The sequence below is a fragment of the Dasypus novemcinctus genome, chromosome 22 (genome assembly GCF_030445035.2).
Source record: "Dasypus novemcinctus isolate mDasNov1 chromosome 22, mDasNov1.1.hap2, whole genome shotgun sequence".
In the NCBI taxonomy this organism is placed as follows: domain Eukaryota; kingdom Metazoa; phylum Chordata; class Mammalia; order Cingulata; family Dasypodidae; genus Dasypus; species Dasypus novemcinctus.
This window is the reverse complement of record NC_080694.1, coordinates 43,606,505-43,633,850: the sequence shown is the minus strand read 5'-3', so window position 1 is coordinate 43,633,850 and position 27,346 is coordinate 43,606,505. Positions and strand designations below refer to the sequence as shown.

At 44.1% G+C, this 27,346-nt stretch overlaps 1 protein-coding gene and 1 long non-coding RNA gene across 2 annotated transcripts in view; one reads left to right on the top strand and one right to left on the bottom strand.

Moving 5' to 3' along the window:
* Positions 1–27,346, top strand: part of NEDD9 (neural precursor cell expressed, developmentally down-regulated 9) — a 190,193-nt gene that overhangs the window by 88,612 nt on the left and 74,235 nt on the right. The window lies entirely within an intron of this gene.
* LOC139437298 (uncharacterized) lies at positions 12,777–21,599 on the bottom strand. The gene is made up of 2 exons (XR_011647037.1): positions 21,507–21,599; positions 12,777–12,955 (listed from the first exon to the last, which is right to left on the bottom strand). It is a non-coding gene; the product is annotated as an uncharacterized lncRNA (long non-coding RNA).

The window sequence follows — 27,346 nt, the reverse complement described above, 5'->3', positions numbered from 1 at the left end:
TGGCCACTCTCCTTCCAGCCTCTGAACTCCTGCTGGTGGCTTCCCGTTGGCCGATCCCAATGAGAAGCCAGGGAATGGGCTGGAAGTATCCCTCAGGGGTCAGCCTCCCAGGGCACGCAGTAAAGCAGAGAACAGCAGAGAATGAATCTGGGTGGGAGGCAACTGGGGAGCAACCAGCAGTTAGCTGAGATGTCACGGGAGAGGAAATCCCTGTTGCCCTAGAGTGGGAAAACTTCATACAGCACCAGCTGAGTTGCCCCTCAAGCCAAATCCCTCCTAGAAGAAAGGTGCCTTCACCACAGAACTTGAGCATCAAACTGAGTTGATTTAACACTGCGTGGGCAAAAGCCCAACTCAAAAAGTAAAGACATGGGCTCCTCGGGCATCTCAGGGCTGTGGCAAAGCCCTGCCTCCCTCGTACTGGTTCATGCTTTTCTTGCTTGCTCACCTCTGTGTTCTCATCTTTCCAAAAAACAGACCACCTAGCTCACTTCCTTTGCTAATTGAAACACATTCCTGAGCCCGGCTTGCAGCATACTTTGGAATTTTTTCCTCCACTGCTTCCCCACCCCCGAATGCCACCTCTTTTTCTCACTCATGAATGTTGACCTTTTCTCCAATAAAGACTTCAGTCTTCCCACCTCCCACTTACTGCTTACACAGCCCTTTTTGGCTGTGTTTGCATTTGCCCTACAAAGCCCTCCTTCAGAGCTCATTATCTTTTAAGTAATGAGTGGCCAAAGTAGAGGCAGAAACCTCTATCTTCTAGCAATTTCCATTCTAATGCTAGGGTATAAAAGACAGTGCTTGGAGCAACTGTTGGCTGTCCCAGTGGACATCTGTATAGTTTGACAGTTTCCACTCCATGTTTTGCCACTGCATCATACTGCGAAGGAAAGTTACTAACTTTTAGATTCTAGCCTGGGTGCTTCTGAAACTTTCTTACACTGCTCTGATTCTCAGGCTTGGTTCCATTGGACAGCCTATGGGGACCCTGTCTCTATTTCCCTAATTGGTTTTTTTCCAGGTCCTATGACTACATATTCCTTAATCAGGTTTAATTGCACTATTCATTCTTGTTATTCCATTATGCCCATTCCAAATACCTTTGGCTTCATGCCTTCCATTACATATCCACTGTGCTATAATAAAAATCATTACACAGCTCTGTTCTCAAATGTTACTAGTATCCACCTCTGAGTAAAGAGAGAAGATGAAATTGTTTCTATTCCCCTCCCCATACTTGGGCTCCCTGAAGCAAAAGTATGATAACGGTAAGAGCTAAGACCTCCTGAGTGGAGCTGAGGGTTAGACTTAAAAGAGGCCTGGTGAGCTCTGACTTGGCAGGATTTTTTTTTTTTAAGATTTATTTTATTTCTTTCTCTCCCCTTTCCCCCACCCCCGCCGGTTGTCTGCTCTCCGTGCCCATTCACTGTGTGTTCTTCTGTATCTGCTTGCATTCTTGTCAGCTGCCCCGGGAAACTGAGTCTCTTTTTTACTGCATCATCTTGCTGCATCAGCTCTCTGTGTGTGCGGCCACCACTCCTGGGCAGGCTGCACTTTTTTCGCATGGGGCAGCTCTCCTTACAGGGTGCACTCCTTGCACGTGGGGCTCCCCTACGCGGGGGACAGCCCTGCATGGCACGGCACTCCTTGTGCGCATCAGCACTGCACGTGGGCCGGCTCCACACGGGTCAGGAGGCCCTGGATTTGAACCCTAGACCCCCCATGTGGTAGGCGAATGTTCTATCGGTGAACCAAATGCACTTCCCTATTTGGCAGGATTTTAACCACTGATTTGGGTTCAGGATTGCGCAGAAGCATCAGTTGCAGCAATAGCAGCACCCACTGAGCACATACTTCTTACAATAAATCCTGGTCCTAAAGGAGCATATATTTTAGATAAGGAGAGAAGACTCAGCCCCCAAAATATATAATAACCCTGGCCGGCATAGAATGAAGGCCAAAGAAGTAGTCTATAAATAACAAGGATTAAATCTCATTTTAAAATCTATAACACAGGCACTTCCCTTAAGACTCACTTTTTCTCCAGGTAGTTTTTATTTCACTTGGTAATTGTGGGGTTTCCTTGTAGCTCTTAATCTGCCTCTGTCTCCATGCATGACTTCAGTGGCTCAAAGATGTTTCCCATCCCCAAACTTAGTGTGTTGTGCGACATTTTGAATTTATGACATATCCACAGATTGATGAAATGTTTATCCATCAGTATCCTAGTATGCAACCTGAAATGACTTCTCAAGGTTCAAATACTCTAGCATGGAAGTTATCTAAAAATGATCTCACCATTGGGTAAGTTGAAGGACGTGCTTTAGATCTGCGGTTCTCGGTTTTGCTTTGTTTCCTTTCCAGCGCGGGCACTTCTTTTAGCAAAACTAATAACTCCAAGAATATCCTCCCCCATTGGCTCACTTGTGTCCCTGGAAAAGAAAAAAACGAAGTCCAATATTAACCAGTACGAGCGATTCGAAGCCTGCCCCAGCTCTCACCAAGCCCTAATGAACGTCGTAACGAGTAAATCATTCGCTGGGCACAGGGACGCCTGCTCAGCTTGCTTTGTCTGCTTGCCCATGTTTCTACCCTAGGCCTTTTCGCAAGGTCCCTTGCTCACTGCCTCTGCTCACATCGGCCTGCCCTCTTGACCAGGCACTCTTGAGAACACACAATGGGACTTATTCAGCTTGGTATTCCCCAGATGGAGCAGGCTCAGGGGAGGGTGGATGGATAAATTGATCAAATAACTGGTGAAAGAAAATGGGAAACCAGAGAACAGGGATAGACCTGTGAGTGAGTGTAAGGAAAGGAGGATTATCTACAGCGTCCATAGCCTTGACTGGCCAAGGGGCCGAGGGTCCCCAGCTAAGCCCCATTTGCAGCGGAGAGTTGATGACTGAGAATATGCCCATGGGGTCCCTCCCAAGCTGGCCGCACCTGCACAGCAGGCCGCTGGGAAGGACTGCCAGGGCAGGGCCCCGTTACCCTTCAAATCACAGCATAGAAATGCCCTGGGGACACTTAGCCCAATCCTGTCCCCTTTTAGGATAAAATACTTCATTATGACACCCATAATACTTGGAGAGGGGACACATGTGAACGAGGAGACATTCGAAAATGCTCCTAACACACATCATTGAAGAAGAATTTAGTTTCAAGGGGCTGTGGGATTTTCCTTGGAAGATGTTGAGAAAACTTTCAGGGAGACTAAATCCCACAGTACTTTCTGATTTACCTGGTAAAGGGGAAAAGCCCATTTGGTGAGTGAAATGTCATTAATGTCAAGTGTTTCCAAACATCTCTTGGTTCAACGTGGGAAGAAGGAACAGACTCTACACAATAGGCTGGCAGATGCCGAGGTACCCGCCCCCACAGACAGTAGCGTTCTCCAACCTTGACGGTGGAATCAGATCTGCGTGAGGCTCTCTGGATTTTCCAGGGACCAGCCTCCAGCTGGGCGACGTGCAGAGACTGTGACTCGCTGTGCCTGGCATGATTCGGGCCTTGACAACAGTTATTTAAAATTTCAAATAAATGAAGTCCTCTTGAGTCACCAGCAGACGTAATCTGCCGCAGGAAAGGGAGAGTTGGGGTTTGGCTGAAGGCAGGTCTACGTGAAGGCCGCAGAATGAATGGACACAGATAAAGCCCAGTCACGGGGCCGTCACGCCTCAGCCTGGGTGACACTGAGTGGAATGTGCCACGATTCAGGTGTCCTTTCATTATGCCGATTCAGCCTTTGGCACACTTGTTTTTATAAAGAAGCTAAACCAGAGGCAGCTTGTTCATTTAAAAGCTCATTTTCATTTATGTAACTAGTGCCACTGCTGCATGTAAATATCTTTTCTTAAGTTTCAACTCAAATATACATATTCAAGAATGTATCTGTTAGGTAAAGTACATTCATATAAGGAAGGATAGATAAGTAATCATTGGGCTATTTTGTTCTCAGTATTGTAATCTTGGACACTCCTTTACAATAAACCTTAACTCTGTCTACACACAAGAAACCACTTCCTTAATTGAGCTGAATTAGAAAGCCATGAGGCGATAGGAATGCCAGCTCAAAGCCAATAGTCCCAGCCCTTTGCTGCTCTGTTCCTGATAAAGACGAGTGAACAAGGAGTCCCGCGTGACAGATATCCTCACCAGGCCCTATCTTTGGGGGAGTCAGTGTTTGGGCATGGGCAGGCTGATGGTTTCAGGGTCAAGAGAGAAGTGATGAATCAAATGGGGGAGAAGAGAGATGAAAATCGAGCAGACAGTTATGAAAAACAGATTAGAAGAACAACGACCCAATGTCTGTGGGGGTAAACAGCACTGCCCTTTGCGTGCTGGAGTACGTTCAATGAAGTGTGGAGAGAAGGAAGCCAGAAACAAAGACGTGGTGCTGCCAGCTGGCCTTCTGGAGCTTGGCTTTCATCTCCTTAACTCGGAAACCTCCTCCAGCCTCCATCTTTGGGCTCTACACCTTGATCACACTCCTCCAGGGGCTGCATAAGCCAAGGGCAATGGAGGGAGGGGAATGCAAGGTCCCAATCACGCTAGGGATGTGGGTAATTGTACCACATGATGGTGTCTTCTCCAGCCTCTCTTCTCCTGGGCTCAGATATCCTCCCTTCCCTGAAAATATTGCAACGAAGAACAAACCAAGAAGGCAAATCAGCAATGGGGCAGGCAGAAAAACAAAAACCAAAGCCCCATACCCTTAAAAGTAGGGAGCAATTGCTTTGTTTTGTTTGAATTTTTAAAATCCGTCACACACTTGCTGCATATTAATATTCCAGCTAGCTCTGGTCTCCCCAGCTCGCTCCACAGGGCATTCACAGTTGGGAGGAACAACAGTTGTGACTGATGAAGGAGGAATTGAGGGCGGGGAGGCAGGGAGTGACAAGAGCTGACTTGATTTCTGCAGATCACCAGCTATGGAGATTCCCCAGTCTTGAGCCTGGGGAGGGAAGGTTAAAGCAAGTCCCCAGCTATGGACCAGTGGATGGAACAGAGTGGAAGTGTTTCCTGATACGGCGTGCTATTTCTTCTCTGAGCTGCCCTCTGATAGGACAGCTGGTCTGTGGTGGGCTGCTAAGATGTTCTTGGAAAAATACCATCTCAGCACCCAAACCAGAAGGAAGCATGCTTTAAAGGAAGGGATGTGCCTTGTAGTCCATTGCGGTTTCTTAACACATGAGCCTGGTTTTCACAGCAGTGGCATAAATGCAGCTCTGTATCATACTGTCATACTTAAGTTATGTGCATGTTTATCGTTTCCTTACCAACAACAGCTGGAGAAAATGACTAATTGAGCTTGGGGAGGAGGGAAGTAGAGGAGAGTCCAAACATCAGAAGAGCCGACCTTTCTTGACGAATGAAGTTCCAAGATGCTGTGACATGCAATTGGTGTCAAAATGTTATGACTCTGCATTTCTCCTTCCAAACACAGAAGAAGTATGGGTGGACAGAAGGCGGGATTGTTCTAATATAGCTGATCAACCCAAAGACTTGTACTTTGGTTTCTTAAAGTTTGCTAATATATTTACCACCTGCCTACGTTGGGCCCTACCTTCTTTTTTTTTGGCAGATGCAGCTCTTTAACTGCTTAGAATGCACCTACGGTCCCTTCTTTTAGGGGGCAACTGGCCCCCAAACTGTGCAAGAGCTCAGTTTGCACCTGCTTTCTGTCAAAACCCAGATCCCAGCTATGCTTCCAAGACATTCTGCAACTGGAGGCAGACTCATTCTGCCTAAGCAGGTCCTTCTGTCCTGCCAAAGGCTGCTAAAACAGGGAAAACTGATTGTAAAGGAATCTGAACCTTTAGCAATGGATCGATTGCTTTTTCTCAACAGCTTGTCTCTGCTCGCACTGTCAACTCTGCTGGGACTACCCTTTCTCTCACCCCACTACCCCCATTAATTCCCTTCTACCTGCCATGGAATTATTCTTCTTTCTCCCATACTCAGCTGAGGCATTGCTTCCTCCACAAAGCCTTCCCTGAAGTCCCCAAGCAATTCTCTTCCACTGACCTTCCTTTTTGGCTTCTTAAGTATCTCTATGGGTTTGCTGGTTCAGCTAGCCTGAACAGCTCTTGGAGGCAGATGCCATGTTAATTCCTGTCCAAAACTAATTATCATGGGAAGCGCTCAGCTCATGTTAGGTGAATAAAGGAATGACATTAAAATACATCTGTAGCCTTAGATATACTCACAATGGCAAAAAAAGGCAAAGTTCCTTTTTTTTTTTAAAGATTTATTATTTATTTCTCTCCCCTTCCCCCCCCATTGTCTGCTCTCTGTGTCCATTCGTTGTGTGTTCTTCTGTGTCCGCTTATATTCTTTTCAGTGGCATTGGGGATCTGTGTCTCCTTTTGTTGTGTCCTTTTGCTGTGTCAGCGCTCTGTGTGTGCGGCACCACTCCTGGGTGGGCTGGGCTTTTTTCACTTGGGGCGCACTCCTTGCACGTGGGGCTCCCCTACACGGGGGACACTCCTGCATCGCCCAGCACTCCTTGCATGCATCAGCACTGTGAGTGGGCCAGTTTACCACATGGGTCAGGAGGCTCTGGGTTTGAACCCTGGACCTACCATATGGTAGGTGGATGCTATCTCAGTTGAGCCAAATCCACTTCCCATAAAGGCAAAGTTTTTGTTCCTATATTGGCCATTTAGTCCCAGTGCTACCAAATGGTCCATTAGCCCAAGCCAGGTATCTCACAAAATACATAAAATATTGAGGAGGGGAGACCACGCAATAGCAGTGGAAAGATCATTGTACCCTTAATTTGACTGCTAGAAAATATAAATGTCAGGAACTACTCGCAGTGGGTCAGCATTGCCACCATTGGATGAACGGTAAAATATGCATGCACTGCCGTATTCATCCACCAGCCTAAAGCTTCCATCTGGCTTTGTCTTCCCACTGCATTCCCTAAAAGACCACAAGCATCACAGACCACACAGGTTTCAGGTTGTATCCCCGGCTCTGTTAACTTAAGAGTCCAGCAGGACTTAACTTAAGCTAGCATCGTACACAGGTACTTAGGGGACTTCTCCAAATCCATTCATTTCAGTAAGTTCTGAGTTTAATTTGGAAATTCAGCAGAGAAACACAATTTATACCTTGTTGGGTGGGAGTGACAACAAAATGCCAAGATGTAGCTATGGGCTCAATGTTATGCTACCATCACTACCATCCATTACCAAAACATTTTCATCATTCAAAACAGAAATTATACACCAATTAAGCAATAACCCCCTCTTCTCCCTGCCCCTGGTAAACTCCATTCTACTTTCCATCTCTATGAATCTGCCTGTTCTAGATATTTCAAACGAATGGAATCACACAATATGTCCACCTTTGTGCCTGGCTTATTTCACTTAGCATAATGTTTTCTAGGTTCATTCATGTTGTAGCATGTAGCAGAATTGCACTCTTTTTTATGGTTGAATAGTATTCCACTCTATGGGTATGCTACATTTGGTTTGTCAATCCATCTGTTGATGGATTGTTTCCATCAACAGATTGGGTTGTTTCCATCCTCTAGCGATAGTGATAATGCTGCTATGCACATCCATGTGCAAGCATCTATTTGAGCACCTGCTTTCAATTCTTTTGGGTAAATACCTAGAAGTAGAATTGCCAGGCCATAAGGTAATTTTTTTTTCACTTTTTAGAGTAACTGCCAAACTATTTTCCATACTGGCTGCACCATTTTACTTTCCCACCAGCAATGCACGAGGGTTCCGATTTATCCACAGACTTCCCAATACTTGTGTTTTCTGGTCATTTAAATAATCCAATGGACTCTTGACATGCTCAAATCACAGTCACATAGAGAACAGACTCTCCTGTGCTTGTAAATGAATAACGAGGGTAACTGCACCGTGAGTGAACACACATAAGCTTCCAAATTGCCTTATTAGTCATGTAATTTAACCTTTTTGAGTCAGATGAGAGCACCAGAGAAGCTGGTCTCTAGGGTTGCTTCCTGCTCCTGTGTGCAGACGTGACACTGCTAAGGATGTTGCTATGCATAATAAAGTTAATTACTCCACAACTACGCCACTGGAGGCTGATAAGCTGTGGCCAAGAGCGTCCAAGGCCGCCAGCTGTCCTGGAAGTGCCTCCTGGTTTATTTTAGGTAGATAAGTGATGCTATTAATATTATTTTGGGAGGGTAGGAAATGCTGGGGGCTGGAGATCAGTGGAGACTTTAAAAACAGTGTGAAGATACGTTGGAATCCCTGGCATATTAAAAATAAGGGAGGGGTAAGAGAACCACATATTCTGCATTCGATCATCTGTAATTATAGCTCCCCTTAATAGCAGTTAATAACTACTTACTATTTTGTAACCTCAGGGTAATGAACACCGTAGCTTTGCTTGTGTTTTCAGTTGAGAGAATGCTAGAAAGATCCCCCATGGCGAACCCTTACATCAGCGGAGTGTTTTCTCTTTGTTTGTCAGTAAGGGCGTGTTTGTTTATTTTTCATTACTCTAGGTTTAATTCTGGGGAAGGGAAGAGATTACTCTCAAGGAACTCCTTGGGGGGAAAAGTCCAGTCCTTTGTAGTTGAGGACTATTTTAGTACTTAAACTTGGCACAAACCAATTAACAAGTGAGTTCCATTTTACTACCACAACCTGAATTTAGCTCTGGGAATAAAAATATACCCAAACAAATGGGAACACTATGATTCTCCCGACCCTCTTCCCCAAGTTTCCAGCGGCTCTCTAAATAGCCTCCAGAGAAGGCCAGAAACCAAATGTTCACGTTGTTCATAGCCACAAGAAGACTGAAGTCCTTTTGCCTAACTGGACCATGAGGCAGAAGAGGAAAACTGCAGGTGGAGAGGGTCCATTAAGGTCAGCTAAAGAAGGTCCACCTGCAGTGCCATCACTAAACTTCTTCCCATCTTCTCAGAAACCTTTGGCGGATACTCCGTAGCCAAAGGGTTAGATCCACACAGCTATGGTTATATTCAGATGCTCAAGTTTGCGTTAAATATTTTAGAACTAAAAGAAGATACCACTTTTGTGTGATAAAGGAATTTCAGGAATTTGGGCCTTTTCTTTAAGTTTACAGATTCTGAAGTCAATTTTCACCTCTACTGAGATTTCCGAAGTAAGTTTTCCCTTCAGGCAGATTTAAATGTCTCTTAAATCTGCTCAAGGTTAAGTCCGCCCAAGGACCTAAAGTATAATCGAGTGCTCCCATCTCTGTCCATTAACAAATATAAATTTAGCCTATTTCCTCTAATTCTGGCAAATTCTTTATTATCATTAAAAGCCAACAACTTTAACTCAGTCATATTTTATATATCTGCCCTTTTATTCCTCTTGTACTATCCATGGAATACCTTTTATATGTATATAACTCTATTGTTTACCTTGATTCACATTCAATATTAAAATTGCTAATAGATTATTTATAAATCAGAGAATAATTCAGTATAAATTCACTGAAGATCTACTTAGTTTCTACCATATTTCAGCAAAATAGCAACTACATCCAACACTGTGCATGTTCCAGAAGATATGCCTCCCTCTTTTTTCATTTGCCCCACGTTTCAGTTAGAGGTTGAAGAAACAGAGCCGCTAATTGAGGGAGATCAATTAGCCTAGCTTCTAGGGTACGCCCCTCGAAGTCCAAAACATGAAATTGATCCTTGTTCCAGAGTTCATCAGACTTGCAGGAACTGACTTAGACTAACCAAATCTAAGTATCAATGTATGACCTGTAGAAATGAGATGAGAAAGAATGGGTGGGAAAGTTAGGTAAAGCCGGAAATGGGAACTACCCCACCAGTGGGAACTTCTAGAAGGTAGCCATATTCTAGGAGCTGATGCTCTGCTTCGAAATCCCAGAAACTTGCTCTTTTCTGTGCTCCAAGAGCGACATCAACTGAAATGCCCATGTGCTTAGGGTATCCTCTAGAATGTCTCATCTATTCAAGACACAGTGATGAATGCATTTATCCCACGGATGGAATGCTGCCTTCATGTGGACGTGCATCTCTCCCTGCAGCCAGGCTATCTGAGAAGCTATATCACAATCAGAAGTTATCTTATTGTTTCACCTTGAGCAACTGCTGTACACTGGAAATTCATGTGATCCCTACCCAAAAACCTACACAGACAGCCAAGGAATAACCAGAAGGGGAGCTTGGGGTCCCTAGAATCAGAACAGGAGGCCTTAAGTCAACTGAATGATAATGGAGTCAAGTTCAGAGAGCCTGGGGCACCCATTTCATAATTGGAATCATCTTGCCAAAGATGTCAAAAAGAGTCAGTCTAATAGCTACACTGTTAGCTATTTTCACATTATAGATTTTCTTGAAACTAAAACCCCAAAGTCCCCAGTTCAGTCTTTCTTCCCCCTAGGTAGTGTTTGATGAGGACTGTCCATGTGGTCAACATTTTTTTTTTCCACTTAAAAATATTCTTATTGAAGTATATCATTCACACATGAACATACATAAACAGTAAGAGCATAGTAAAAGTTGTGAACTTACAAAACAAGCACGCATATCACCCTACAGGACTCCCATACATCACCCCACCAACAACACTTTTGTTACAAACTATGGAAGAGCATCGTCAAAATATTACTACCAACTGCAGCCCATATCTTGCATTTGGTGTATTTTTCTCCCAACCCATCCAATTATTAACACCCTGTATTAGTAGTACTCATTTGTTATAGTTCATGAGAGAACATTCTCATATTTGTCCATCTTCCACTACAGGATTCCCCGTGTTATACAATCCCTTGCTTTGTACAATCCTTTCAAAGTGTACACTCAGTGGCTCTCATTTTCAGCACAGTGTTGTGCTGATATCACCTCAGTCAATTTTAGAAGGTTTTCATTACGACAAAAGGAAAAAATCCCATACCCACTTTACCCTCCTATAGTTGGCTCTTAAAATTGATATACTATCTTCCTTGCCATTGTTGCAAAATATTACAACATTGCTGTTAACTATCGTCCATAAGTTACATTAGTTGCAGTTTTCTCGTGTCCCACCATATTCTTAACATTTTGTACAACATTCTTATATTAATATTATTAACCACAGTCTTCATCTACCACCAAAATCACTGTTACACAGTCCCTAAATTATTCTCTAGCTTCCTTCCAATTGGCATTTACATCCACAGACTACCCCTTTCAGCCACAATGATATTTATAAATCAGCAGTATTATTTATACTCACTATAAGGTATTACCATGAATTCTATTCATTTCCACACTTTTACAATGAACCTTATTAAAAATTCTACATACATTAAGCATCAGTTTCCTGGTAACCTGTATTCTAGAGTTTACCTCTTTGAGTTAACTCATTGTATTTAGTTCATATTAGTGAGACTGTACAATACATGTCCTTTTGTGTCTGCCCTAGCTCATTCAACATAATATCCTCAAGGTTCATCCATGTGGTCATATGCATCCCGATTTTATTTCTTCTTTCAGCCGAATAGTATCCCATTGCATGTATATACCATATTTTGTTTATCCATTCATTGGTTGATGGACATTTGCATTATTTCCATCTTTTACATATCTTCTGAACATATCCCTAGCCAGAATTGCTAGATCATATGGCAGATCTATATTCAGTTTCTTGATGGACTGCCAAACTGTCTCACACAGAGGCTGCACCATTCTGCATTCAACCTTTTGCCATCCTTTTCTCTACATCTCTAAGACCAATCAACCTTCTTCACAAGGCCTTCTGAACTGGAAGTCAGATATTCTCTTTCAGGCAATTTTGCACTAGAAAGGTCGTGAAATGTTCCTAAGGCTTTGGCCAAATGTCTTCCCAAGCCATTCAAGTCCATATTCCTGATACCTGATTCTGCCACCCAGGTACACTGACTCTGGTGAGGAGGTACCCCAAACACTGAGAAAGGTAAAAAAACACCCTGTTAATTAGTAAACTGACATATGGGCTTATACCTTGAGGATATGGAGGCTCCTGAAAGGTACCCCCAAATAATTTGAAAATTGCAAAACTAAGACTGCCACCTGAGAACTAAATGATAAGATCGATGTGTAGCGTACTTCTAGGTATGTTTATTTCTACATTCTCCAGAGATTCACCTGCTTGAGTACTTCAAAGATAGCACATAAGATTGCATTTTGGCATAGTCGCCTAGGAAAAAGGGTCTAGAAAGGGACTGTGGGAAAGACTGCTTAATCCAAGGACAGCCACAGACACCAGGGGTGATGGAGGGAGTGGGGGATCCTTCTCTCCTTCTCCATTCCTAATATAAAATCAGACAATGAAAAGGCCCTGAGTGTGAAAATGCTTAGTAAACAATACAGTGCTATTCAAATGTAACATGATTAACAATAACTGGAATCTTTACTGTCGGTAATATAAAAGACCTAAGATTTCATTTATTACAACTTTAGCATTAAACTAACATTTCTTCGAAGAGGGTGGTAAAAGAATCAAATTAAGAATAAAATCAGGGAAATTGACCTCATAGAAAATCTAGTGGAAGTCAACACAAAACACGTGGATTCATGCTTGTTCAGGAATAACCAATTTTGAGGTGGTTTTGAAATGTGTGCTAAGGGAGACTTAGGAAATAACCCAGTCCCCAGGAAATATTACTTTGCAATTATTTGCAATTCAAGTCAATTCTCATGATTTACAGTAGTCATGTTCCATAAAGTCACAGTTATAGAATACTGAACCATTGCTCCTCGGGGAAATACAGAGTTAAGTTCCTGTGAGCGCAACATTTTTGTCAACATGTCAGTATTTAACCTTGTTTTATTTGTATTTCTGTTTAAAGACAACTTATTGAATAGATATTGTTGATTTGTTAATATCGAAGTCAAAGTCAGCAACATTGGGAACAGATGTAGCTTGGTGGTTGAGCACCTCCCTCCCACGTATGAGGTCTCAGGTTCAATTTCAATTCCTGGTTCCTCCTGAAAAATAAAAAAAGCCAACAGCACTATAACTCATGCCTGAATGAAGTTTATCTAACACGTGTATTTTCTCCATAAGGCACAGGACATATCGCAGCCTTCTTGGACTTAGGAACACTAGACAGCACTTCAGCGCTACACTGGGGGGCCACTTTAAACAGCAAAATCACCAAAAGGAAGCATAAAAATGGGAAAAATGAGACCCTAAATAGACCAGGAAAAAGACACTTGTTCAACCTCAGCTGGGAACAAGTATGTCAGGCAAATGAAATTTTTTGCTGCTCTGTGCATGTCCACAAATGACCACAAAAGTGCTGTGAGTATTGATTCAGGGATTATGAAGAAATTTTAGGGAGTAGGCAAATTCTCAAATACAAAACCTGCCCCAAAAGAATCATCCATATATTACAACTTGCCTGGAGAAATACTGATCTGTAGAATCGTGATGGACTATATGGAGTCTAGATAAATGGGAGCCAAAGAACCATCTGTTTCCATTCACAGGGGGTGTAGGGGTGTGTGTGGGGGGAAGGGTGGCAGCTATGGGAGATTAGGAGCACTATGGTGTGCAGGGGAGAGGACACCCTGAAAAGCTAAATCTATGAAAGTTCTAAGATTCATCCACCCCAACATATAGTACAATTTGTTCCTCAAAATCATATGCAAAATTCCCAACAATAGATTTGCATCTTGTGAGGAACAGATGGTTCCCAAAGAACTCAAGTTTATTATAATATCCTTAACTAAAGTTTAGAGCGCAAGAGCAGACAGTCTATTTTCAACATTTCACATGTGTTCTTTAATTTCATTCTTTTTCACTACAAGTGAATAAAACCAACAAGCTTATATCCCACGAGTGTTCATTTGAAACCTAAGGTTTGCTACTTTGGGTTTGTCTAAGGACTCAGTTGAATTAGGTTAATGAGACCTATGCATCTAGACGCTAGTATCGGCATTTCATTTATCACTTTATTTTCCATGTCCTTTTAGAAAACAATAAGGAAACTGAAAAAATCAGATAATTGTACAATTACTGCACAAAGAAAGCCAAAACACTAAAACTGAAGTCAGTTGGTAGGCAACCTCACCACACAGTAGCCTGAAATACACCGCCTCAGCTGATGTCCCAGTTGAGTACACAAAAGGCAGCTTCAGAGTATGAAAATATAACGAAGAAAAGTGAAGGCTATTCAAAATGTGTACTTGGAATCTATTGATTATGAAAAATCCATAATTTAAAAACCCAACCACAAATGCAGTCATGTCTTATAAATGTAAATATTATTTGTCACTGCAGATCTTAGTTTGCCAGGGCTTCTGTAACAAAGTACCACAGATGGGTTGACCTGAGACATCAGAAATTTATTTTCTCATAGTTTCGGGGACTAGACGCCCAACATCAATGTATCAGCTGGCCATGCTTCGTCTGGTGTTCGTAGCATTTTGGCAATCCATGATTCAGTCTCTGCCTCTGTCACATGACCGTCTGGCCCCCTGCCTCTCTTTTCCTACTGTGTCCAAATTTGCATCAAGGCCCACCCTGATTCAATTTGGCCTCATCTTAACTAATGCCATCATCAAAGATCCTATTTATAAGTGGGTTCACACCCACAGGACCAGGGTGAGGACCTGAACTTGTCTTTATGGGTGACGTGGTTCAATCTATAGCAGCAGGTACACACATCTGTGAATTCCTAGAGCACACATGTGCGAAGCATTATCCATTCAATCTATAGATTGGATGCACTTGTAGCTCATATGGATTCCATGAAACCTAAGTGTTCTGACTTAGTTGGCAATATGTCTCACTTTAAATCCATTCTTGTTCTAGCTTCCACTGCAGTCACCTCTTTGGAGTGTGATGACTAAAAGGTTGCCTTCTGAGCCTCATCAAGCCTGGATGAACTAATTTTGTCAATTTTGAGGGCTTGCAAAGCTGAGGCCCAACCCGGGCTGTGGTCCAAGATGCTCAATTGCTCTCAGACGAAGCCTGACAGGTTTTTACATTTCTCTACTTAAATTCAATCTATCTTTATGGCCTATACTTAGGAATAAACCTTGTTATAAGCCTTAGATATAATATTCAGATTTAATTCATTGATGGAGAACTGAAGAAAAGACATTTTTTTTCTCCCCCAGACAAGACCCATATCTCGACAGAGGTAGACAATGGCTCCATATTTTATCTTTTTTCACTTGCTGACTAGTACTGCTTTGGCAGAATTGCACAAATCCATACACTTGCTTCCTAGTGTCACTCTTGTACATTGGTGATCTATGCAGCAATCAGCTATTTAGCTATAAGCAAATGCCTCCAACAGCCCATGAAGCCTAGTTTTCTACTCCAGGACTGACGTATTCTATATTGCTATAAAGCCAATTCTACATTTCTTAAGCTATATAAAATAGAGTTAAATCAAATACAATTCTTAAGGCATTATGAAAAGCTATCCCTGCAACCAGGGGTAGCATTTTATTTCTGCAAAGGCTTCTGACCTTATCAAAGATTTATTCCCAGAATTCAGTTCATCAGTTCATCTGGCATCTAATAAGCACAAGAGTCATTGTCCCTTGTATAATAAGGTCAGATGGTATGTCATAAGCCATTTCCAGGTTCAGTTTTCATGAAAAGAGACATTTGCAGGAAACACTGCCAGAGAAGTGACTGTGGCTGAAATAAAATAATTGGCCTTGGGGATACTGAATTCCGAAAGCAGCCAGAGATGCTGAGATGATCACAGGAGGGCTGTTTGTAATCATAAACCAGGCAGGTCCTTCTAGCTTGTGCAGAGTTTCTTTGGCATGAGAGCTGTGAAAACTGTTGGGCTGACAGCAAAGTCTCTCTACCCCTGAGATGATCCCCACCCCTGAGATGATCCCCACACACATCCATTGATGCTTTGCCCCCGATACACAGTGATGGATGGTCCTGATGATGAACCAGGAGTCTATTCCTTACACATTTATATACTAAGGCCAGTCCAGTTTGCTGATGTCAAGGAACTGAGTCTAGGCCATCAAAAGATTTCACAGAGACTTCACATACTCTAGCCGGGTTCATTAAACCAGTAAGGACTGAAATCAGAGACCAGATCATTCAAGGTCACTGAAGGTGGAAACTACATCTGCCCTTGGTTAGACTTGAACTGCTGATTACAATTAAAATTAACCATCCCTTGGTGAAAAATATGAATCTGTACTGTTGTTGAAGACTAACTGGAGACCAAAGGAGAGCAGAAAAGTTCTTTTTTTTTTTTAAAGACTTATTTATGTATTTATTTATTTATTTCTCTCCCCTCCCCACCCCAACCCCGGTTGTCTGTTCTCTGTGTCTTGCTGCGTCTTCTTTGTCTGCTTCTGTTGTTGTCAGCGGCACGGGAATCTGTGTTTCTTTTTGCTGCATCATCTTGTTGTGTCATTCCTCAGCACCATTCTTAGGCAGCCTGCACTTCCTTTCACACTGGGCACCTCTCCTTACAGGGCGCATTCCTTGTGAGTGAGGCTCTCCTACACGGGGGACACCCCACAGTGCCAGGGCACTCCTTGCGCACATCAGCACTGTGCATGGGCCAGCTCCATACGGATCAAGGAGGCCTGGGGTTTGAACCGTGGACCTCCCATGTGGTAGACCGATGCCTTAACCACTGGGCCAAGTCCGCCGACCAGTAAAGGTCTTTTTAATAAAGGTACTTGACTAATGACCGCAGTGGCCAGAAAGAGTAAGTTCAGCTTCTTAGAGAGCTTTCATTTCCATAATTGGATCCTAGATCTCAGGGCTCAGTGTTGTGAGTGAATTGTCTCTATAATGGCTCCTTTTCCAAGAGCTGAGCGTCGGGTTTCTCAGCCTCAGCACTGTTAACATTCTTAGTTATGGGGTATGGTCCTGTGGATTGAAGAATGTTTCATAGCTTCTCTGGCCCCTGCCCACTAGATGTGAGTAGCGTTCCTGCCCTCAGGCTGTGACAACCCAAAATTTCTCCAGACATGGCCAAATGTCCCTTGTGGGTGGGTACAAAATCACCCCCAGTTGAGAACCACTGGTTTAGGACATTATTTAATAAAGATATCCCATCTGTACCAATGACACCTCTTCCCCAACTCTGTGCCCTGAAATCCTCCAAAAGAATCGTCTCTTGTTCTGTAAACACATGACCAGCTTTGGTTTAAACCATTTTCCCACTCATACTGCTGGTTATAAGGACAATACACTAATTGATTCAATAGTTATACCAGGAAAGAGTTCTCAGAGAAAAGAATTTCCATCTATATACATCTTGAAAAACAAAATTTAAATACTAAAGTTAAATATAGCACAGTTTTGTTAAAATATAAAATAAGTGAAGCAAAATTAAGTGAAAGTCCAGCAAATGCAAAAAAGAGAAATTCGAGTAATAGGGAAAATTTTTAAAAAATAACATTTTCAAATGACCCCTAATCCTACCATGCAGAAATAATCATTACTAATATTTGATCAGCATTTTTCCAGATATCTCTCCATATCTTTACAGGTATAAAGCCTGATATAGAGAAGTTATTCTACAAATTAGCACAGGATCTATTATCCCATAACTCCATATGGACATGTTCAAAAAGAGCCTATACTTATGCAATCTTAAATTAATAAAATTAATCTTCCTAGGAATAACAGATGAAAAAGAAACTGAAAAGTGAAGAAACTAGTGAAATTTGGGCAAATATTTCTTCATTGATAAAGATATTAGTTCTTTAAAAAATCCCCCTAAATTAAGAAAATATTTATGTGAAACTTTAAGAGCTGAAATTATTGTTATTTTTAATGTGTACCTTTCAACATCAGATGGTATTTACTGGCTCCTTGTTTGGATAGATGAGGAATTACTTAACTCAGATTTTTCCTACTTCTTTTCTACCCATTTCCAAATTGATTAGTTATAATATTTACAGAGGACCTTTAAATTCTCTCCTTTAGTTTTACTTCCCTTAGACTTTGATTTTAAATGAATTCACAGCTTTTCTATTCCTGAGTTCTTTATTTTGACTCATTTTTAAAAATTTAGTTGGATTGGGTTTCAAGGCAGTTGTTAATTGCAAAAAGGACTTGTAGATGCTACATTTCGTGAGATTTTAAATATTGACAATATTTCTGGTGCTTTCATGCAAGAACAACTTGGCTGGAGTTTCAATTCTTGAGTGACCTTTCTCTTCTCTCAGAGCTGCTTTCCCTCATCCCTCCTCTCTGGGTATCAACTCACTGAGGCTGTAGCTTCTGTGTATCCTTATCACCTTGGGGCCACTGCCACCCCTTCAGAAGGTGACGGTGGCCTGGCTCTCTCACCACTTCTCACCACTTGTGTCCCTTCCGGCCACTGCTCAGGCTCAGTGCCTCCTCTGGGTCCTGGCAGGGGAGCCAGCCGTCTCGCCATCTCTCAAAAGGGCAGCAGGAGCAGATCCTCCTCCTCCGCAACAGCCCTGCCCCCTCACCCAGGACAGTCTGGTGGCTGTGCCCACCCTTCTTCTGCTTTCCTCGCGTTGGACCTGGGAGGCACAGAACAGCTGCTCTCTTCCCTGAAGGAGTCACCTATTCTCTCTTCCCCTCTCGTCCCCTTTTCTGCTGCCATCTGCCTCATCCCCCACTCAGGACTTGCCATTTAGTTCCACCCTTTGGCCATTCTGCTCTAGTGGGTGCCAGGGGCATCTTTTTGACATTTCTTATGGGGCCTACTGATTTCCAAAAATGTATTTATGAAAGAACCAGGGATCAGTGACCCCATGAGTCCTCCCAGATGTTCTGGTACAAACAAACATGTGCTTTCCTGTCAAGGCAGGTGAAGCTCCGACTCCTTCAAGAAGTATCACCAATTCACTCTAACCTCCTCTCACCGACCCCCCAAATTGTAGCTGCATTTGCAGTCTGCAGATAGAAAGAACAGATTTTTTGAAGTTATCTTTTTAGATTGTGTAAAAAAAAAAACCAATCTCTCAAAACGCAATACCCTAAATACCCTATATGTACAAGTATGTGCTAAATATCTGCTGATAAAGAGAATGTACTGAGAACACTATTAACATATTCCAGGGCTAGGGAAAAATGGATGTAGAAGGAAATGCCAAAAATAAGTGAAAGAACAGGAGATAGACTTGAATGATAGTCACAATATTAATTGATGCTTTCCATGTGCCAGGCACTGCTTTAAGTTCTTTACACAAAATGTCTTGTTCCATCTTTACAAGGGAAGCACTATGACTGTCCCTACTTTACAGGTGAGGAAACTGAGCCCTTAGAGGAGGTAAGGAATTTATCCACGGTCACAGAGCTACTCAGTGATACGGCCCGAATTTGAACCCAGGAAGACTGGAGACACTTTAATAGCTACATAGAATTTCATGAGGGAAATGGGCTAGTCTCCATCCTGACTACAGTTTACAAGGATAGAGGTTTAAGGAGCCACACATTAAATTTTTTTTCATAAGGTTTATTTTTTATTTATTTCTCTCCCTCTGCACCCCCCCCCACCATTGTCTGCTCTCCGTCCACTTGCTGTGTGTTCTTATGCGTCCGCTTGCATCATCCAGTGGCACTGGGAATCTGTGTCACTTTTTGTTGCATCATCTTGCTGCACCAGCTCTCCATGTGTGTGTGGTGCCACTCCTGGGCAGGCTGCACTTTTTTCACACAGGGCGGCTCTCCTTACAGGGCACACTCCTTGCACATGGGGCTCCCCTACGCGGGGGATGCCCCCGCGTGTCATGGCATTCCTTGATTGCGGCAGCACTGTGTATGGGCCAGCTCCACACGGGTCAGGAGGCCCTGGGGATCGAACCCTGGACCCTCCATATGGCAGACGGATGCTCTATCAGTTGAGCACCATCTGCTTCCCCCACACATTAAATTTGACTCAGTGCCTACAAAGCAGGAGAATTGTATCCATTATCCATGTGGAATCCAAGCCCCCTCTTGATATAGATGTGGAGTGGATACAACCATTCCAGAGTGCACAGGATGGAGGAATATGGTATGGACTAGAGTGGACTTACTGATATTCTATTCATGAACTATTGTGATTAGTAATCGAAGAAAATGTAGCACTGATGTGGAGAAAGTGGCCATGGTAGCTGCTGAGTGGGAAGAAGAGATGTGATGTGCAGGCATTTTTGGGACTTGGAGCTGTCCTGGGTGGTTCTGCAGAGACAGTTACCAGACATTGTATGTCCTCCCATGGCCCACTGGGTGGACTGGGGGAGAGTGTAAACTGTAGTGTGGACCATTGACCATGTGGTGCAGCAGTGCTCAGAGATGTATTCACCAAGCACCATGAATGTCCCATGATAATGGAGGAGGTTGTTGTTATGAGAGGAGTGCGGTGAGGGGGTTTGGGGTATATGGGACCTCATATATTTTGAATGTAACATTAAAAAAATAAAGACAAAAATTTTTTTTTAATTACGATTAAATAAAATAAATTTGACTCAGAACCAAGAATGAGCTTCCTTTCTGCAAAAGCGATAGGCCCCCGTCCACCAAGAGAGGTGGCACGCTCTCCCTGTAAATGTCCCAGGCAAATAGGACACCTGCCCGTGTGTGACCTGAACGCGCTCTCAGAGTTCAACAAAATGGTGAGCTGGGGATGTCAAAGGCCAGGACCGCGAATGGGGAGCAGCCACAGCCCGCCTGCACTTTCCAAACCCAAACCATCTGCTTTTTCTCTGGAAACAACGCCAGCCTGAGGCAGAGGTGAGGAGAAACTCCTGCCTGCGTTGCTGCCCAAGCAGGCCCTCTCCCCAGCTCCGGAGCGCAGGCCGCGTGCCAGAAAGATTAAACACTCGGCGAACTTGACCCGAGCCCTCCTGTGAGGGGTTTTTTCCACTACTCGCTAATCCAATGAAGCCTGGGTTGGCAGAGGGAGCTGGCTGGAGAGGGTGACTAAATATGCGGAGTCCTTGGAGGTTGGAGAACAGTCTGTCTAGAGGGGAAGGCGTTTTTGCCTTAGACTGTCTGGATTTCTAATATCTGCAGCAGACTCTTAATCATGCAGTCCAGACTCGGCAGCGTCTCTGAATAGTTTTACATTTCATCAGAATCGCCCCCCTGCCCCCTGAAAATCTACGGAACTCTGCCAGGTAGTTGGATGGAGGCGATTTTAAGCATTTAAACAATGTTTTACCTGGATTCTGTACCCCACGTTGAGTGTATATTTAATAGCTTTGAAAGGGACTCAAACAAAACGAAAAATGGAATTACTGTGCTTATTGTGAGATCCTGAGAATTAAAAATTAACCGAGGATTTATTGTTCATTTCCTTTAGCTTTCCTGTGAAAACATAGGTTTCCCCCCATTTGTCACCATCTGAAGTACCTTGAGAAAAAAAAAAAAACTGGAAAAACTCGTTTTCTATAGGACAACTTCCTATACATTTTACCAGCTGAGGATTTGACCCCAAGTTTACACTTTCTAGTACGATCGTGCATTTTAAAATGTCTCCTGTTTTTATTCGTGACCTTCGCCTAAAACAGAATTCATGGTCTACAAAACCAAACCAATCCGAAGTCAGTGACCACCCCTTCGGTGACATACCTTTTTCCATGTATTTCTCGGGCTTTCGCAAACTGTATTCTCTCCACGAGCCCACACCATGCGTAACTGAGGGTTTTGGGTTTTGGTTTTCCGGGGTACGTGGACGGCCGCGCTGTCCTCTCGGAACCCTAGCCGGGATGACAACTGAAGCCGGATTGGCAGCGTGCAGCCAGGCTGGCACTCAGGTTTCAGAGTTAGCGTCACTCCCCGTCCCAACCACACAGAACGTCCTACACGTGCTTCAAGCCCAGAATCCGGGAGGTGAACCGAGGCCACGTTTTCTTTCGTCTGCACTCAGAAGGGCAGGTTGTGTTTGCACCTTCAGTCTGGGGGGAACTCGAGACCTACATGCGCCACAACACGTGGTGGGTGGGGGTGCCCGCAGGGAGCAGGCATTTACCTCGGCCTGAAAGTTGCCTGAGTGCCCGAATCTGTCACCAATGCTCCAAGAGAGCTGCGAGAATTTTGCAAGGCGGGGGAAGGAAGCCAACCTTTAAAGCAGGGTTCTTAACCTTTTTTTCCTCCAGACCCCTTTGCCAGTTAGATGAGGTGAATACTACTCTAATGAATTTATTGCATACATTCGTAAGTGAAGGAAATGCTAGATTTCAGTTAGAGGTTAGAGAAAATAAAGATAATAAGTTGGGTTTTTTTTTCAATTCAAGCTCACAGAGCCCCTGAAGTCTGTCCACGGACCCCTGATTAAGACCCCCTGCTTTGGAGCCAAGGCACTCTGTGCTTTCTTTTTTTTTTTCATTTATGTCTCTCCCCTTCCTCACCCCTCTGTTGTCTGCTTTCTGTGTCCATTCGCTGTGTGTTCTTCTGTGACCGTTTGTATTCTTGTCAGCGGCACCTGTAATCTGTGTTTCTTTTTGTTGAGTCATCTTGCTGTGTCAGCTCTCTGTGTGTGCAGCACCATTCCTGGGCAGGCTGCACTTTCTTTCGTGCTGGGCAGCTCTCCTTACGGGGCGCACTCCTTGCGCGTGGGGCTCCCCTATGCGGGGGACACCCCTGCGTGGCACGGCACTGCCTGCGTGCATCAGCACTGCACGTGGGCCAGCTCCACACGGGTCAAGGAGGCCCGGGGTTTGAACCGTGGACCTCCCCTGTGGTAGGCGGATGCCCTATCCGTTGGGCCAAATCCGCTTCCCTCTCTGTACTGTCTTTACCTTCCTCCTGTGCGTCCCTTCTGAGCTCTAGAGTGTATTCACCACCAGGGCACAGCCAGCAGGACCTGGGCCGGCACCTGGAAAGCAAAGGGCCTCACTGCATCCCAGATCGTTGCAGATCTGGTCTGGGCACATCCTGGGCACCAAGTTTCCAAACTGGGGAATTTTCCGGAATACCGAAGGCTTTTGATTGGTCTCTTCCTTTAAAAGAAATGCTTCAAAGTCAGGTAACGGTGAGGAATTGGGGAAGGGTTTAAGGTGGAGGCTTCCAGTAGGAGCAATTCCTCCAGGGGGATCAGTTCTAAATCTGGCACCCTCGGGGGAAGGCAAGAATCCGCACATCACAGCGGTCGTGATTGTGCGGTGGCCTGCAGGCTGCCACGGCGGTGACCTTTCACTGCGCAGACTTCTGCTGTCTGGGCACATTAGTGGAGTGAGAACAGGAGAAAGCAGAGAAAATGAGGTAAAATGTGGAATAACTAAGCACCAGTAACCTATGTCCTGGATTTTTCCATGACCCGTGCTCAGTTGCTTTCTCTAGTTGTTCCTATAAAGGCATTCATACTTGCCAGGATGTGTGGATCAGTTTTTAATTAGGAAAATTACAATTAGAAACGTGGTCTAATGTGTAATTATAAACTACGTGGAGTTTATTTTTTAAAAAGCACGGTACAACCCACAGCTTCTTAAGGCCTGTGATTTTGACTTACTTATCTTTGTCATTCTAATACTTATGTGACACATGGCAGATTAAAAGAGCTCAATAGATGGTGAGTGCATGAGTGAATGGATTGAAAAATGAATGTGCTGATAAAAATCAAGAGGAATATGGGAGAACAGCGATTATTTTTATTGTTCTACTATTTTACTGCTATTACTGACAGTCAGTTTAAACTAAGAATCAGAAGACCTAGGTTCTAATTCTGGCTCCACAGATTGTCATTGAGAAAGTTATCTAGCCTCCTAAAGACTCAGTTTTCCCGTCTATAAAACAGAGACAACAACTGCCTTTACTAGCTTACAGAGTTGTTACATGAACCAGCTAAGATGGTAAATGTGAATATGTATTACATGTAAAAAGGTCCTCGCAAATGTACGTTTTTACCATTATCATTATTATCACTAATCATCAATGCTCTAATACACCAGGTTGTTCTGTCAATTTAAATCTTGCCCCAAAGAAAACTGCTCGTGGCCATAACAAACCGCATACCACATCTGAGCTTCCTTTTCAAACTGGCTTTTTTTTTTTGCAGTTTTTACAGTCATTAAACAAATAACTCTTACCATGTCATGATTTCTCTCCATAGCGAGCCCAGCCAGGGCACAATCAGGCTTTGGGAATTACAGAGCGCCAGTGCTAGGAAGAGTTCTTTTCTTTCCCTTCTGCTCCCCACCCCCACCCCCCACCCTGCTGTTTCTGCTGTCCGTGTCCATTCTCTGTGTGATCTTCTGTACCTATTTCTCTCTTTGTCTTCTTGTCTTTCTCCTCTAGGATTCACCAGGATTCAATCCTGGGGGCCTCCGATGTGGAAAGAGGTTCCCCGTCAGCTGCGCCAGCTCAGTTGCTGGTCTCTGCTGCACTTCACCTTGACTCTCTCTTTCGACTCTCTTTTGGTTGCATCATGATCTTGCTGCGTGACTCACTTGCACAGGCACTCGGCTCGCCACATGGGCACCCACGTGGGCGTTTAGCTCACTGCACGGGCACTCGGCTCACCGTGCGGGCACTGGCTTGCCGCACAGGCACACTTTTCTCTTCTTCTTTATCACCAGGAGGCCCCAGGGATCAAACCCGGGTCCTCCCATTTAGTAGGTGGAAGCCCTATCCCTTGAGCCACATCTACTTCCCCAGGAAGAATTCTTTAGCAACATACAGGCACACATACGTGTACACACATCCACACACAGCGAGGCATAAATACACAGAGACACACAGGCAGGCACACATGCATGCACACCTGTATACACGTACATACGTGCAGGCAAACACAGTTCCACCTGTCACTCAGCATGAGGATGCTTTGAGGGTAGGAATGTTTGATGGCAGATGTGAAGAAGGTCCACCTGCAGAAAAACCGAGAAATAGTTTGTCTTCTATGATGAGGAAATTTCTTCCTCTTCAATATTCTCCTTTACTCCCAGATGCCCAAGACTCTCCTAAACTTTTACCACTCCTGTCAACTCAGACCCCTTCGCTCAATGCCCATGACTGTTGAAACAAAGAGGGAGCTGAAGAAATCATTATCTTCTTCATCATCTGTCTGAACTTCATTTACTGAACATTTACTATGTGGCATCAAATTTTAAGCAGTTTGCCCAAAGGCGTAAAACTTCTAAATGGCCCGGTCTGGATTTTTTTTTTTAAGATTTATTTATTTATTTATTTCTCTCCCCTCCCCCACTCCCCGGGTTGTCTGTTCTCTGTGTCTATTTGCTGTGTCTTCTTTGTCTGCTTCTGTTGTTGTCAGCAGCACGGGAATCTGTGTTTCTTTTTGTTGCGTCATCTTGTTGTGTCAGCTCTCCGTGTGTGCGGCATCATTCCTGAGCAGGCTGCACTTTCTTTCGTGCTGGGCGGCTCTCCTTATGGGGCGCACTCCTTGCATGTGGGGCTCCCCTATGCGGGCGACACCCCTGCGTGGCAGGGCATTCCTTGCACGCAACAGCACTGCACGTGGGCCAGCTCCACATGGGTCAAGGAGGCCCGGGGTTTGAACCGCGGACCTCCCATGTGGTAGATGGACGCCCTAACCACTGGGCCACGTCCACCTCCCCAGTCTGGATTTGAAACTAATTCCATTTCATTCCAAAGTTCTTAACTACTTCCCTCTCCTGCCTTCCTGAGTGTTCGCTATCTCAGGAGATTTTTTGGTGTGGTAGAGCAAAGATTTGCAAAGAAGAAAAGGTCTTTTGGGAGCACCTTAATGTAAATTCTCTACTCTGTTTATGCATTATCAACTCACCGCTTTATTTCTGAGCCCTTTTCCATATACACGGCCAACCAGCCCAAGCCCAAAGACATACTGGGAACTAATTATGTCTAAAATACAAATGACTAATACTGATTTAATTCCCTTTCCTAGGGTTATCTGTATTTTAAAAGAAAGGCCATGTCCTATAAGCCGAATAAATGAATTTCTAATGGTGCAATATCTGACCCTGAGGCAAGCAGATGGTGAAGCAACTTTGTTTCTGTGGTATTTGTGGTGTTGTTTGTGTGTTTCTTTGTTTGGAGGGGGCAGTCAGTTACCACAGTCTTTACACTGTATCATTTAAGCAACCTCTAATTGGACCTCTTACATAATTTCACCCTGAAAGTTATTATTCCCAGTGCCTTATCCTTGATGTCAAAACAGTCAGTTAATATTTTGGCCTCTCTATTATTTGTACAAAATTTATGTCCGTTATTAGGAGAATCAGAAATCACGCTGATTATTCCTAAAGATGTGACTTGGTTTCCTAATGCAGGGAGGGTGAGGGGCTACGTTCCAGATCACAGGGTCTCATTCGTTTTTGTAGGACATCTTTTTTGCTTTGAACGAAGAGCAAAACTTCATTTAATGAACAGTCAATTTCGCTAATAATACTGCATGTCCAGAGCCCTAAGTATTAGATGTCCTAATAAGATCATTCACGATGGTACCCTTGACGCTGTGGGCATTGCGGGCACAAGACCAAAAAGCCCCTTCGAGGTTCACCAAGCTTCTGTAGAGTCCTGCTATGCTTTCAAGGAGAGGGTCAGCACTTGATTGACAGAACCTAAAATGATTTGCTTTTTTAAAACACTCACAGCGGCCCCTCCTCTAAGTCACTCTTTGAGGATGAAAGCTCTTTCCTCTTAGGAGATTGTGCCAGAGAAGCCATTTCCCAGGCATACGATGCCTTCCAGGAATGCCCTCACTTGCTGCGACAGCTCTCCCCGCACAACTGTCAGAGATAAAGCAATGGGAGGGGTCTGCCCACTGCCAGAGGGTCTACATTCAAGGCCTCTTAGCCTACTTGGGTCACTGGGTGAGGAGGGGAAGGCACGTCCCACCTGGATAGCAGAAAGGTCCAGCAGGTGTCCATCCTGGCCTACAAGTCATGTCCTGCTCCTTGGCACAAACTGTCCATGGCTTGGTCACGTTTCCAGTTCCCCCTCGATCCCGCACAACCCAACTCCATCGGACCCTGGCAACTCAGAGTGCCAGCAGGGAGAAATGAGCTGTGCTTTTTCTGGCTTCATACTGCAGCTCTTCTAGCTCCTCTTACCACCGAAACAACATCTGCAATGTCAGAAGGCGGTGGAGTAATAAAGAACCCTTCCCCAACCCTTCGTGAGGTTGCACCTAACTTTGAGGCATCATCAGCTCCTCCAACCTGGATGGCCATCACCCGCTCAGGGATTTTTAATGGCCTTGTTCAGCTTCACACTGACTCCAGGACGGCAGTGCAGGCGCAGTCTGCCTGGCATCAGGCAGCTCAGAGCCTACAAACTTTAGGTGAGATTGTAAAAGAAGAATGCATGCAGAAGGCGAGCTGGCTTTCAGAGCAGGCCCAGTAGCACAGATGCTTCTTCGGGTCAATAGGAGTGGAATCCGAAACTTAAATGTTATATAGGCATTAAAACCTACAAAACCACTTCCCTTCCAATTCTCGATATTGAACACACTAGACCATGAAGGGAAGCGT